This window comes from Garra rufa, chromosome 12, assembly GCF_049309525.1.
Source record: "Garra rufa chromosome 12, GarRuf1.0, whole genome shotgun sequence".
NCBI lineage: Eukaryota > Metazoa > Chordata > Actinopteri > Cypriniformes > Cyprinidae > Garra > Garra rufa.
This window is the reverse complement of record NC_133372.1, coordinates 14,337,065-14,349,475: the sequence shown is the minus strand read 5'-3', so window position 1 is coordinate 14,349,475 and position 12,411 is coordinate 14,337,065.

The following is a 12,411-nucleotide window of genomic DNA, read 5'->3' as shown; positions in this document are numbered from 1 at the left end:
AAACGTCAATATGTGACGACTTGGGAGTGAGACCGTGTTGTTTCGGTTGTTACAATTTTAGGTACTTTTGAACCTAGCTCAAAGATACTAATCAGCACATGGTTACCTCACACAGTTCTGAACAGATGTAGGCCTACTGTACACATATAAAGACTTAATTTTATGGAATAACATCCCAAAAAAGTGTGCTTCATTGCAAATAATAGGTGTTTGATAGTGACATTCCTTAAAGTTACACACAGATTTTCAGACTTTTGAATTTACCTCAGAATGATGGGACCTATCCACTCACATCTTGTAGCTAAGAGTGAGAGAGACACAAGAATATCTCCTGAGCATAAATTCAGGGGTGTAGTTAAAAAACTAAAACATAAACTTTTTCAGTAGTGACATGAAAATGCGTGACATTTTTTTTAAACATAAAGTTTCAGAATTTACAAATGAAAATATAAAATAAATATATTTTTTAAGTCTGTGGAGATTCATTCATCCAGGTAGAAGTTCCTTCTAAATAGAGTTTAATTTACAAAAACACTGGACTTACAAACATACTTAAAAACACAAGACGTTTCAGTGTTCATCCAAACACCTTCATCAGTTGTTTGGTGCACAGGAAGTAACGTCTTGTGTTTTTAAGTATGTTTGTAAGTCCAGTGTTTTTGTAAATTAAACTATATTTTTTAACTTCACTTTAAAAAAAAAAACAAAAAAACAAAAAGAGGTTTTTAAAAACAACAATGGAATAAAATGCAAAAATTATTTCAATATCATCAAGTTGAAATGTAGGGGTTAGCGTTAGGGACAGCCACCTCCCAACTGAAATGACGCAATAAATGATGATTTTGTATATATTAAGCTTACTGATATTTTAAATATTATAGTGGGTTTCAATAGATAATACAAGGCTCTCAGTAAACATCTAAGATTTGAATACTTAAATGCTTTTTAAATGTTTTTTTTTGGTTGTGGGACAGCAGTTTGTGCCAGTTTTGTAGAATGACCCATGTAATTTATGCTTTTTACCACCAAAAATTGTCTCTCTTATTTTGCTAAAATATACAGTATTTTACAAAATCAAACAACCTAAATCTATACATAAAGCCCAAATCTTAACCGTATTATGATTTAATAGGAATAAAATCTTAAGTTCAAGGATTCAAGTTGTACTATATTATATGATTTTTCCATTCCATTCAAATAATTATTCATTACTAAAAATCAAGGTCTATGGCAGTACTAACATTATTATCATACTAGATGTGTATTACCTTCTAAATTGTACTTGTCTGTGGGTGTGTGACACTGAACGCCATGTGACATTGGGTTTATTAAAAGATCACTTACATGATGAACGTCTTGGTTACGTATGTAACCCTCGTTCCCTGAAGGAGGGAACGGAGACGTCACGTCGGAGACCGACGAATTGGGATATCGCTTTAGAGATACCAATCCTCTTCGTGTGTAAACTAAACGAGCCAATGCACATTGGCATGCATGATTGCATCCAGCTGTCGCTGATCACAGCGTGAGCATAAATACACAGCAGGTGCAATGCATAGACAGGATTTCGCTGAGGAGCCGAGCTTGGGTCCGGCCGCACAGCGGTGGTACAGCAGCTGAGGCGACGGGACGTGACGTCTCCGTTCCCTCCTTCAGGGAACGAGGGTTACATACGTAACCAAGACGTTCCCTCTCAGTCGGTCTCTACGACGTCACGTCGGAGACCGACGAATTGGGATCCCTAGCAAAGCGCCGCAGCTGCTGCCCCCCTCCAGTGTCCTGAGCAAGCCACCTGGCCTCCAATTTTTGCTAAGGCCAAGGGCGGATCAGAAAAGACCAGTCACTGTATAACATAGCACTACCTACTTAGTGAAGCTGGAGCACTGGGAACGTGCGGAGCTCCCACCCATCCCGCAGGAGGTTCGGAGCAATACGCATATGGCTCAATTAGGACATATGGAAGAATGGAGGTGATTGAACCCTCGTGAAGATGGTAGAAGGTTACCGGGGAAACACGGCCTCTGTGGGTACCGTGGAAGACATATGGGATTCACTTAAGTCTCTCATGTATCCTAAGCCTTCTATCGGTTCTAAAGATTCATCGAGAGAGGCCTGGCGCCTAGACGCTCCGCTACGTCTGGAGCCGAGGAAGGAGGACTCGACAGGGTCTTCATGGACACTCTGGAGAAGATAGCAAGCCGACCTGAGCCAGTGCCTCTCAGTGCTTCTACCCGTTTGAGGTGAGAACACAGGAGGAGACTGGCTCTACACGAAGGCTATAAAACCTAGCGAACGTGTTAGGGGTCGCCCAACCCGCAGCTCTACAAATGTCAGATAGCGAGGCGCCACGAGCCAGCGCCCAGGAGGATGCAATACTCCTAGTAGAGTGAGCTCGCAACCTGAGCGGGCAGGGCACGCCCTGAGCTTGATAAGCCAAGGCGATGGCATCCACTATCCAGTGTGCCATCCTCTGCTTGGAGACGGCCTTCCCCTTCTGCCGTCCTCCGTGACAAATAAAGAGCTGACCTGAGGTCCTGAAGCTTTGCGTCCGGTCGACGTAGCATCTTAATGCTCGGACGGGACAAAGCAAAGCTAGGGCTGGGTCTGCCTCCTCCGGGGGCAGCGCTTGCAGGCTCACCACTTGGTCCCTGAAGGGAGTAGTGGGAACCTTGGGCACGTAGCCAGGCCGGGGCCTCAGGGTTACCTGGGAATCTGCCGGCCCGAACTGAAGGCACGAATCGTCGACCGAAAACGCCTGCAGGTCCCCTACCCTCTTGATGGAGGCCAATGCCAGCAGGAGCAGAGTCTTCATAGAGAGATACTTCAGCTCGACTGACTGTAAAGGCTCAAAGGGGACCCGCTGTAGTGCTGTGAGCACCAGAGACAGGTCCCAAGAGGGTACGGAGGGGGGCCTAGGAGGATTTAACCTCCTGGCTCCCCTGAGAAACCTGACGACCAGGTCGTGCCTACCTACTGACCTTCCTTCAACGGGGTCATGGTTTGCAGAAATAGCGGCTACATAGACCTTAAGGGTGGAGGGTGACAGCCTACGCTCCAACCCTTGCTGCAAAAAGGTAAGCACGACTCCGACCGAGCATCTTCGGGGATCCTCATTTCTTGAGAAAGCCCATTCGACGAACAGGTTCCACTTCAAGGCGTAAGCATGTCTCGTGGATGCAGCTCTCGCCGAAGTGATGGTGTCTACCACTCCTTGGGGTAGATCACTCAGAACCTCCGCGTCCCGTCCAGGGACCAGACATGTAGTTTCCAGAGGTCTGGACGCGGGTGCCACAGGGTGCCCCGTCTCTGAGTCAGTAAATCCTTCCTCAGAGGAATCCGCCAGGGAGGGGCTGTCGCGAGGAGCATCAGTTCTGGGAACCAGGTCCGAGTAGGCCAGTAAGGCGCCACTAACAGGACCTGCTCCTCGTCCTCCCTGACCTTGCACAGTGTCTGTGCGAGAAGGCTCACTGGGGGAAACGCATACTTGCGAAGGCCCCGTGGCCAGCTGCATGCCAGGGAGTCCGTGCCGAGTGTACCCTCGGTCAGGGAGTAAAAGAGCTGGCAGTGGGACGTCTCTGGAGAAGCAAACAGGTCTACCTGAGCTTTCCCGAAACGTCTCCAGATCAGCTGGACCGACTGGGGATGGAGTCTCCACTCTCCGGGAAGCGCAGCTCGTGAGAGCTCGTCGGCTGCACGGTTGAGCAAACCCGGAATGTGAATGGCACGAAGCGACCTCAGATGCTTCTGACTCCAGAGGAGGAGAGAACGGGCGAGCTGTGACATGCGACGGGAGCGTAGACCACCTTGTCGGTTGATGTACGCAACGGTCGCAGTGTTGTCCGTACGGACCAGCACGTGTTTGCCTCGAAGGCGCCCTTTGAGACGGTTCAAGGCAAGGCGTACTGCCAGCAGCTCTAGGCAGTTGATGTGCCAGTGTAGCTGGGGGCTCGTCCAAACCCCCGACACTGCCTGCCCGTTGTACGTGGCTCCCCAACCGGTGGTGGAGGCATCCGTGTGTACCACAGCGTGCCTGGAGACCTGTTCTAAGGGAACTCCTGCCCGAAGAAAAGCTAGGTCTGACCACGGGGTGAAGGTTAGGCGACAGGCCGAGGTTACTTTGACCCGGAGAGTGCCGCGCTGCCACGCTCTCCTCGGGACTCGGCCACGAAGCCAGTGCTGAAGTGGTCTCATATGGAGCAGGCCAAGCGGTAAAACTGCCGTAGCTGCTGCCATATGCCCCAGGAGCCTCTGAAACTGTTTCAGTGGGACCACTTCTCTGCTCTTGAACGTATTCAAGCAGTTCAGCACCGACTGAGCCCGCTCTTGCGTGAGGCGAGCTGTTTGGCTGACCGAGTCCAGTTCCACACCAAGAAAAGAGATCCTCTGCATGGGGGAGAGTTTGCTCTTTTCCCAGTTGACCCGAAGGCCCAAGCGGGCGAGGTGTGCCAACACCAGGTCCCTGTGTTCGCATAACTGCTCTCGAGAGTGTGCTAGTATCAGCCAGTCGTCGAGGTAGTTGAGGATACGAACGCCCTGTTCCTTGAGGGGAACAAGGGCCGCCTCCGCGACTTTCGTGAAGACACGGGGGGAGAGGGACAGCCCGAAGGGCAGGACCTTGTACTGATATGCTCTGCCTTCGAACGCGAACCGCAGAAATGGTCTGTGGCGCGGAAGGATCGAGACATGAAAGTACGCGTCCTTCAGGTCGATCGCTGCGAACCAATCCTGGGGACGAACACATCTGAGGATGTGTTTTTGTGTGAGCATTTTGAAAGGTAGCTTGTGAAGAGCTCGATTCAAGATGCGCAGGTCCAGGATCGGTCGTAAACCACCGCTTTTCTTGGGTACTATGAAGTAGGGACTGTAAAACCCTGTCTTCATATCGGCTAGAGGGACCGGCTCTATTGCTTTCTTCGCCAGCAAGGTAGCAATCTCTGCCCGAAGGACAGGGGCATCTGCTACTTTCACTGTAGTGAAGTGGATGCCCCTGAACCGAGGCGGACGCCGGGCGAACTGAATCGCGTAGCCGAGCCTGATGGTCCGGAGGAGCCAGCAAGACGGACTGGGAAGCCCTCTCCAGGCCCCCAGCCAACGTACAAGAGGGACCAGCGGGACCACTGACGTACCCGCGGGGGGGCAGCGAAGTGGAACGCAGGGACCCCGCTCGGGCGTCTCTATGCCGGTCCGAAGCGGGGTCAGAGTGTCTGTGTGTGGTGTGTGCAAGACATTTACCTGCGTTCTGGCAGCTGGTGCGTGAGTAGTCCGTCTTACCGCACTCTCCAACCGCCCAGCGCCATTTGCTGGCGGGAGGGGAGAGTGGGTGAAGCCCGGGGCTAACCCGTGCAACACCCGCTGTCCCCTCTGGGGACCCAGAGATAGTAGAAACTGCTCTTTTATTGAAAATTTGGGTGTCACCGGCCGTGAGGCCGATGACGGGTTTCTTAAAAGAAACTTTTTTAAGGGAAACAAAAGATTCTCCGCCCGGCCCTCCTCCGGGGGAGGGAGTGGTGCGATCACCATCTCCCGAAGAGCAGCTTCCTCCATCTCTGGGTCGCCCGTCTCAGGGACGCTTGTTCTTGCGTTTCCCACTGGTCTTGGTGGGAGCCTGGACGGGCGGGGCGGCCGCCCTGGGACCGGCTCCACGGCGCCGCCGTGAAGGCTGCTGCGCAGGCTGCTGTGGAGCGGGGGCGGAGGCAGGGGGCCGCCCTCGGCGACGAGCAGACCGAGGTGCCGCCGGCGGCTGGGTGGAGGCAGCAGCGGGAGCACGCCGGGGCAAGATATGACTGATGGCCTCAGTCTGCTTCTGGGCGGCCGAAAACTGCTGGGCGAAGTTTTCGACCGCGTCGCCGAAGAGGCCGGTCTGGGACACGGGGGCATTCAGGAACCTGACCTTGTCTGCTTCCCTCATGTCGGCCAGACACAGCCAGAGATGGCGTTCCTGGACCACCATCGTGGACATCGCACGACCCAGAGACCGCGCCGTAACCTTCGTCGCTCGTAGCGCGAGGTCCGTAGCGATACGGAGTTCACGTAGAACTTCCGGGTCGTGACCACCCTCGTACAGGTCCTTCAGTGCCTGGGCCTGATGGACCTGTAACAACGCCATAGCGTGTAGGGCGGAGCCAGCAGCGCCACAAGCCGTGTAGGCACTGCCGATCAGAGCCGACGAGTGCCTACAGGCCCGGGAGGGGAGCAACGGGTTGCCCCGCCAAGTGGAAGCGGCGCCGGGACACAATTGCATCGCCACCGCACGCTCCACCGGCGGGACAGCCGCGTACCCCCGCGCTGGTCCGCCATCAAGGGTGGTGAGGGAGGACGTGCCACTGGAGCGGTTTCTGGCAGTAAAAGGTGCCGTCCACGTCCCAGTAAGCTCATCATGCACCTCCGGGAAGAAGGGCACTGGGGTGGGACGCTGAGAACCAGCGCGGGCCACCCCAAGATACCAGTCATCCAGCCGAGAGGGGTCGGGACGTGATGGAGGGTTCCATTCAAGCCCTACCCTCTCGGCGGCCCGGGAAAGCATAGCCATCATCTCGGGGTCGGTATCCGGCACCGCTGACCGCCCAGTGGACGGCAGCGATCCGGAATCGTCCTCCCCCGAGAAGTCTGGCTCACCCCCCGATGCAGCGATTGACATCCGGTCGTCAGGGGGAGCCCCAAAAGTAATGAGCGGTGCCTCACGAGGAAGACCCGAACACTCTTCTGGGAGCTCCAGATGGAACGGGCTGTCGGTGGAAGGAGGAACCCCCAGCGGATCATCCGCCGGGAAATTCCCCACCGTCACCGTCAGACCAGTCAGCCCTCTGCCAGAGGTAGAGTCCCCCCGGCGTTTGCCGGGGGGAACGGTAGATCTGGGCAGAGGAACTGGCACCCCGCCCCTTTGCAGGAAGCGGAGTCTGGTCCGCAGCTCCGTGATGGACATGCCGCCGCAATGACGGCATGACTCATCCACAAACGCCGCCTGAGCGTGCTCGATACCCAGACACGTCAGACAGCGATCGTGACCATCACCTGGCGCCAGGTAACGACCGCATCCAGAAACGCACGGGTGAAACGGCATTGTGTTTCAAACACCTCGTCTTTAAAAAGACGTTCACCCGTGATACTCTTTTAGAAACTGCTCAGTGCTGAAGCACACAGGGGAGATGGCCGCTGCGACACAGAAGGCAGGTAGTGCAATCCTTGACTGCGCGCTTTTTCCACCCACAGGAGACCACCACCGCTGACGCGCCGTACCGCCAACACCGCAGTGAAGAGTTCTTGTATGAAGAATGGCTCGTTGCGTCTCTCATGGAAAGATCGGCTCCGATGCGAAATGCTGTCTATGCATTGCACCTGCTGTGTATTTATGCTCACGCTGTGATCAGCGACAGCTGGATGCAATCATGCATGCCAATGTGCATTGGCTCGTTTAGTTTACACACGAAGAGGATTGGTATCTCTAAAGCGATATCCCAATTCGTCGGTCTCCGACGTGACGTCGTAGAGACCGACTGAGAGGGAACTTTAGTTCATCTTGTGCTATTTGTTTAAAAGGGGTGATCGAATGCCCATTTTCCATAAGTTGACATGATTCTTTACGGTTCAAATTTCTCAATTGTAGTGTAATACAACACTCCCTTTAACTGGTCAAAAACAGCTCTGTTCACAGCGAGCCGTTTCGTTGCATGTCCTTTTAAATGCTAATGAGCTCTGCTCACCTTGCCTCTCTCTGCCTTTAGGTGACGAGCGGTTCTTTCTGACACTGTAAACTTTAGCCACATTTATCTGTGAAACTTGCTAACTAGCACATTATTAGGAAAGCCAATTTGCAAATATTCCTAAAAAAAACCTTATACTCACTTTTTCTGTAGGTGAAGCTCTGCCCTACAAAGCAAAAAGGCAGTAACTACGCCGAGTGCAGAACTGAGAAAAATGACTTTAAAGTTATCCTGTCATCCAGCCTGTTATCCAATGTTAAAACCGTCCCATGAGGATGCCGCGAAATCACACACATTTGAGATAAGATATTTTGTCACATAACAAAGGATGCCTTGAATGTCATGAAAATGATAATAACTCATTTTTGACCAAAAATGCAGTTACTGCCTTTTTGCTTTGTAGGGCAGGGCTGGATCACGAATGATTTGTGCGAACATAGACGCATTTAGGTAGATTGTGGAGAGCATTTCCTTCAAAAATGAAAGTAATGTTAATTTTTCTGCGTCCTTAGCAGCTCAGATGTTGGAAAACAATATGACGACTGCTATGTTCATTATTAGGCTTGCTGCGATAGTCGATGTTGACGGTAAAACTGGTGTGAGTCTGCAACACCGGTTTCATCACTTGTCCACCGCGGCACCACCCCCACCGTCGTTTTAATTTTTTTAACTGAACTAAAATCATTTAGTTCAGTTAGAGATGAGACAATACAATTAAAATTGAACTATGCAGTTTGCCGAACGACAGTCGCATCACAGATCAGATTTTATTTATCAAATGAAGAGAATGAGTCGAGCTGACAGACAAGAAGACAGAGGTGAGAAAGACAAGATGATGGCAGAAGAGTTTCAAAACAAAATGCAAAAGCGCCTGTTTTAAAAATATTTTGGATTTTGAAAAGCCTGTTGACTTCTGCCATTTATCTAAGGTAATAGTGGAAGTTTCATATTTATTTGGTTCCACAGTGTTTGCTGATTTTTATTTATTTAAACAGTTTTTTTATTTATTTTATTTTATATTACATCAAGGTGTATGCCGTGCCTCCAGGCTTTCTTATTTGTTTTGCTAATAAACGTTCTACTTTACTCATTTATTTGGTTTCAGTGTTTACTGATTTTCAGTTTGGTATACCTATTTAAATTTGGTGTAATTTATTTGTTATTTTATATTAGGCATATAACATTGTGTATTTTTATTCGTTTTGTTAATAAAAGTTCATTATATTACGCTAATGCAGCTGATTTAAAAGTGAAAGTAAAATGCGCATGCCGCTGTAACAAGCTATTTAAAAGCGAATGAGTAAGCAAATGAGGGAAAACTCAACAAACTAAAAACAAAAAACTGCTTGACATCGAATTGCAGCTAATTTTAAAGTTAAAGTAAAATGCGCACAACACTTTTACAAGCTATTTGAAAGCAAAGGAAAGTGAGGAAAAGAGGGAAAACTCAAACAAACTAAAAACAAACAACTGCTTGACACTGAATTGACGATAATTTGAAAATGAAAGTAAAATGTGCATGCCGGTTCTACCGAAGGAAATCGAGGAAAAACTCAAATTAACTTAAAACAAACAGTTGCTAGATGCTGAATTGCTGCTAATTTAAAAGTGAAAGTAAAACTCAAACGACCACCACCCCACGGTGATACCGGTGTTGTCACATGTTGATCAACGGGTGGAAAAATTTCCTTACCGTCACAAACCATATTCATTATTACATCCAACGACAGAATACCTCAATCGCAATCTTGTCTACTCCTGCTCCGGCATCGAAACAATGGTGCACAGTGGTCAGTGTGACGTCACACAGCCAATAATCTGAGAATGACTTGATTTGAGAAAGGGTTATGATTTATAGGGATTTAAAAAACACTGGGTGGATTTTTATCATTATGGGGTGGATGTGTACACTCACTGCCAACACACATTTATGTTCAAACAACATGTAAAAGTGAATTTTGCATCCAATGACCCCTTTAATACAAAAATAAAGGTGCTTTAAAGGGTTCTACAAGCGATGCCAACCATTTTTGGTTCCACAAATAACCAATCAGTCAAAGGTTCTTTAAAGAACTTTCTTACCTTTCTATAAACTGAAGACCTTTCTTTTGCCACAAGAAGAACCTTTATTTTTAAGAGTGTATCATTACTATTATGTTGCTTATATATTTTGGCACAAAGCAGATTTTAGTACTTCAAGTATGTTAGTTCACCCATTCTCAGGGGTAGTTAACACTATTTCAGTTAATCATCCAAATGATCATGAATTGTAAAATATACACGGATCTAAATGCCTCCCATAATGCCTGAAACACCGTATTGTTTGAATTTCTGGCAACTACAACTGCCAGTTCTTCACTGTGTACACTTGTTTGGAAAGAACTGGATGAACGACTATCACTTAACAAACAAATGTAGTTAGAAATATAGCCTGTGAAAATTGTCCTTGCCATGAAACCGAGGCAACAGGGGAGTTGATAGACGACTGCTGTTGATTATAGAACGAGGAGGAGCTGGTCTTCAATGTGGCGTCAAGAGACTCAGCTTTAATGAGAGGGCAAGAAAACGTATCTGTAGTCACAAAAGAAGGGGGAAGGAGAAAAACGTAGAGAAAGAAGAGGAAAAACCTTCCATGTGGGGTGGGGATCCATCTGGACTGGTCTTGACCTGAGAGTCTGACATGGCCCTATCATTATTGGTTACTTAGACGTATACCAGACACATCTCATGTCACAATTGTGATGAAAGCTCACTCGCTCATTGACCTCACACAAACACCGTTGACGTTGTTAAGAATTAGTCATTACGGTCAGGGAAAAACTGAATTAATTTTCAATGACAGATACACACACTGCACCCATTCGCCGTCATCTCTCACATACCTTTGTACAGTTTGGCTCCCTCGACTACCGTAGGAAGGAAGTTACTGGGAGTCATCTTCCATCCCTTCTCTTCTTCCTGCAAAACAGACAGTTTGTATTAAGGTGGGTCTTTCACAAGCACATCATCACTGTTTCCTGTATATGAACTTTACATGGTGGACAAGGAAAGTTCTCTGAAATAATTAAAGTCAAGTTATGGATGAATCAATGAGACTGAGATTCCACATAAGTGATCAAAGCTCTTCCCAAGGCGATGTTCTTGCACGCTGCTCTGGTGCGGGGGTCACCCTCAGCACTGGCATTTTAATGATGTGAATACACAGCGGGGGCTGAACGTGATGCTGCGAGCATGATTTACGGTGCCTCCTGTTTTCCTTTCTCTCAACTAGGGGTCGCACATTAAAAGTAAATCAACGTCCTCACATACTCACGCGAATGTTTGGCTTGTGTGTCACAAGCACACACTCAAAACCGCAGAGTGCGTCTGCTCAGGAGCAGAACATTTTCAGAAGGAATAAGCCAAATGGAGGCTGTATATTTTATGGGCTGTCTTTCTTTAAACACATTTCTCCATTAGCAGCTAATGACCCCCAAAAGAGACACAAATCCATCTGAAAATATGAAAGCCCTTAAGTGCCTAGGAGCAGTGATTTATGATAATTCATGTGGCACTAGACAGAACGTCCAAATGGATCCAGCAGATTTGATCAAAGAAACCTGTGGCCAGGTCAGGAGCTAAATGAATTCATGTGCCAGGTTTAATTTAATTTAAGTCTCTTTTGCAATGAAAGACAGATTTTACACAGATTTTAAAATAAACTCACACAAATTTTGACAAGTTTTAGGTAATTGTATTTTCTTATATATTTTGGGCTATTTTTATATACAGTCAAACCAAAATTTATTCTGACAGCTTCAACATTTCTCACTTTATTACAGTTTATTCACTATAGTTTAGATAGAAAATGGTAATAAAATTTGACAAGAATTCAAGAGTTAAACTGTGTCAGAATTAATTTGGTTCAGTCTGTGGTGTAAAAAGGTCGCATTAGCAATTAAATATTACAAAAACACTTAAGCAAAACATTGTCAGGTCAAAGTGTCTGAATAATTTTTGGTAGTCTGCTGTATGAAGACTTTTTGGGTATAATATGTCAAATTTTACTTTATTTTACTATTCTCACTTACATAAATGAACTATCCTGCACTCACTAGTGAAACAATACACAAAATATATATGCTGTCTGAATAATTTTTGGTTTGACTGTTTTGACTCAATATACATGTATTTATATTATCCAAAATATATTAGCTTAAAAACTGATTTAAGATAAGACATTTTCTTGAATCTTGAGGTACTTTTTATTACTTTACAGTATATATGTAAAATATATTTTGGTCATATGGTAAACATTGGTGGAAATACAGTCAATATTTACTAAGATTTTTTACACAGATTTTAAAACTTTCTTTGTACTTGGTACAAATGTAATTGGTACTGCCTTCTTTTTTTTTTCTTTAACAAGGAGTCTTTGAGTGGCACTTGAAAATTTAAACTAGGCCTAAACTAGGCCAACACAAGAGCTCTGACAAAAATTCCTTAATTAACTATTGAAAGGCTCAGCTTTCAAACAGGATGTGAGCCTTTGAAAAAGGTCAGATTGGTCTTTCAGCCTCATTGTGAGCAGATATCAGCGGTTCGGCTCTCCAATGAGGATTACAGGTGCTCTTATGAAGGAAAGCATGAACAAAGGCTCCATTCTAGAAGTCCGGAACACAGCCAATCAGCGTGAGCAGGCATTTTCATCGCTTGACTGGTTCACAGTAGC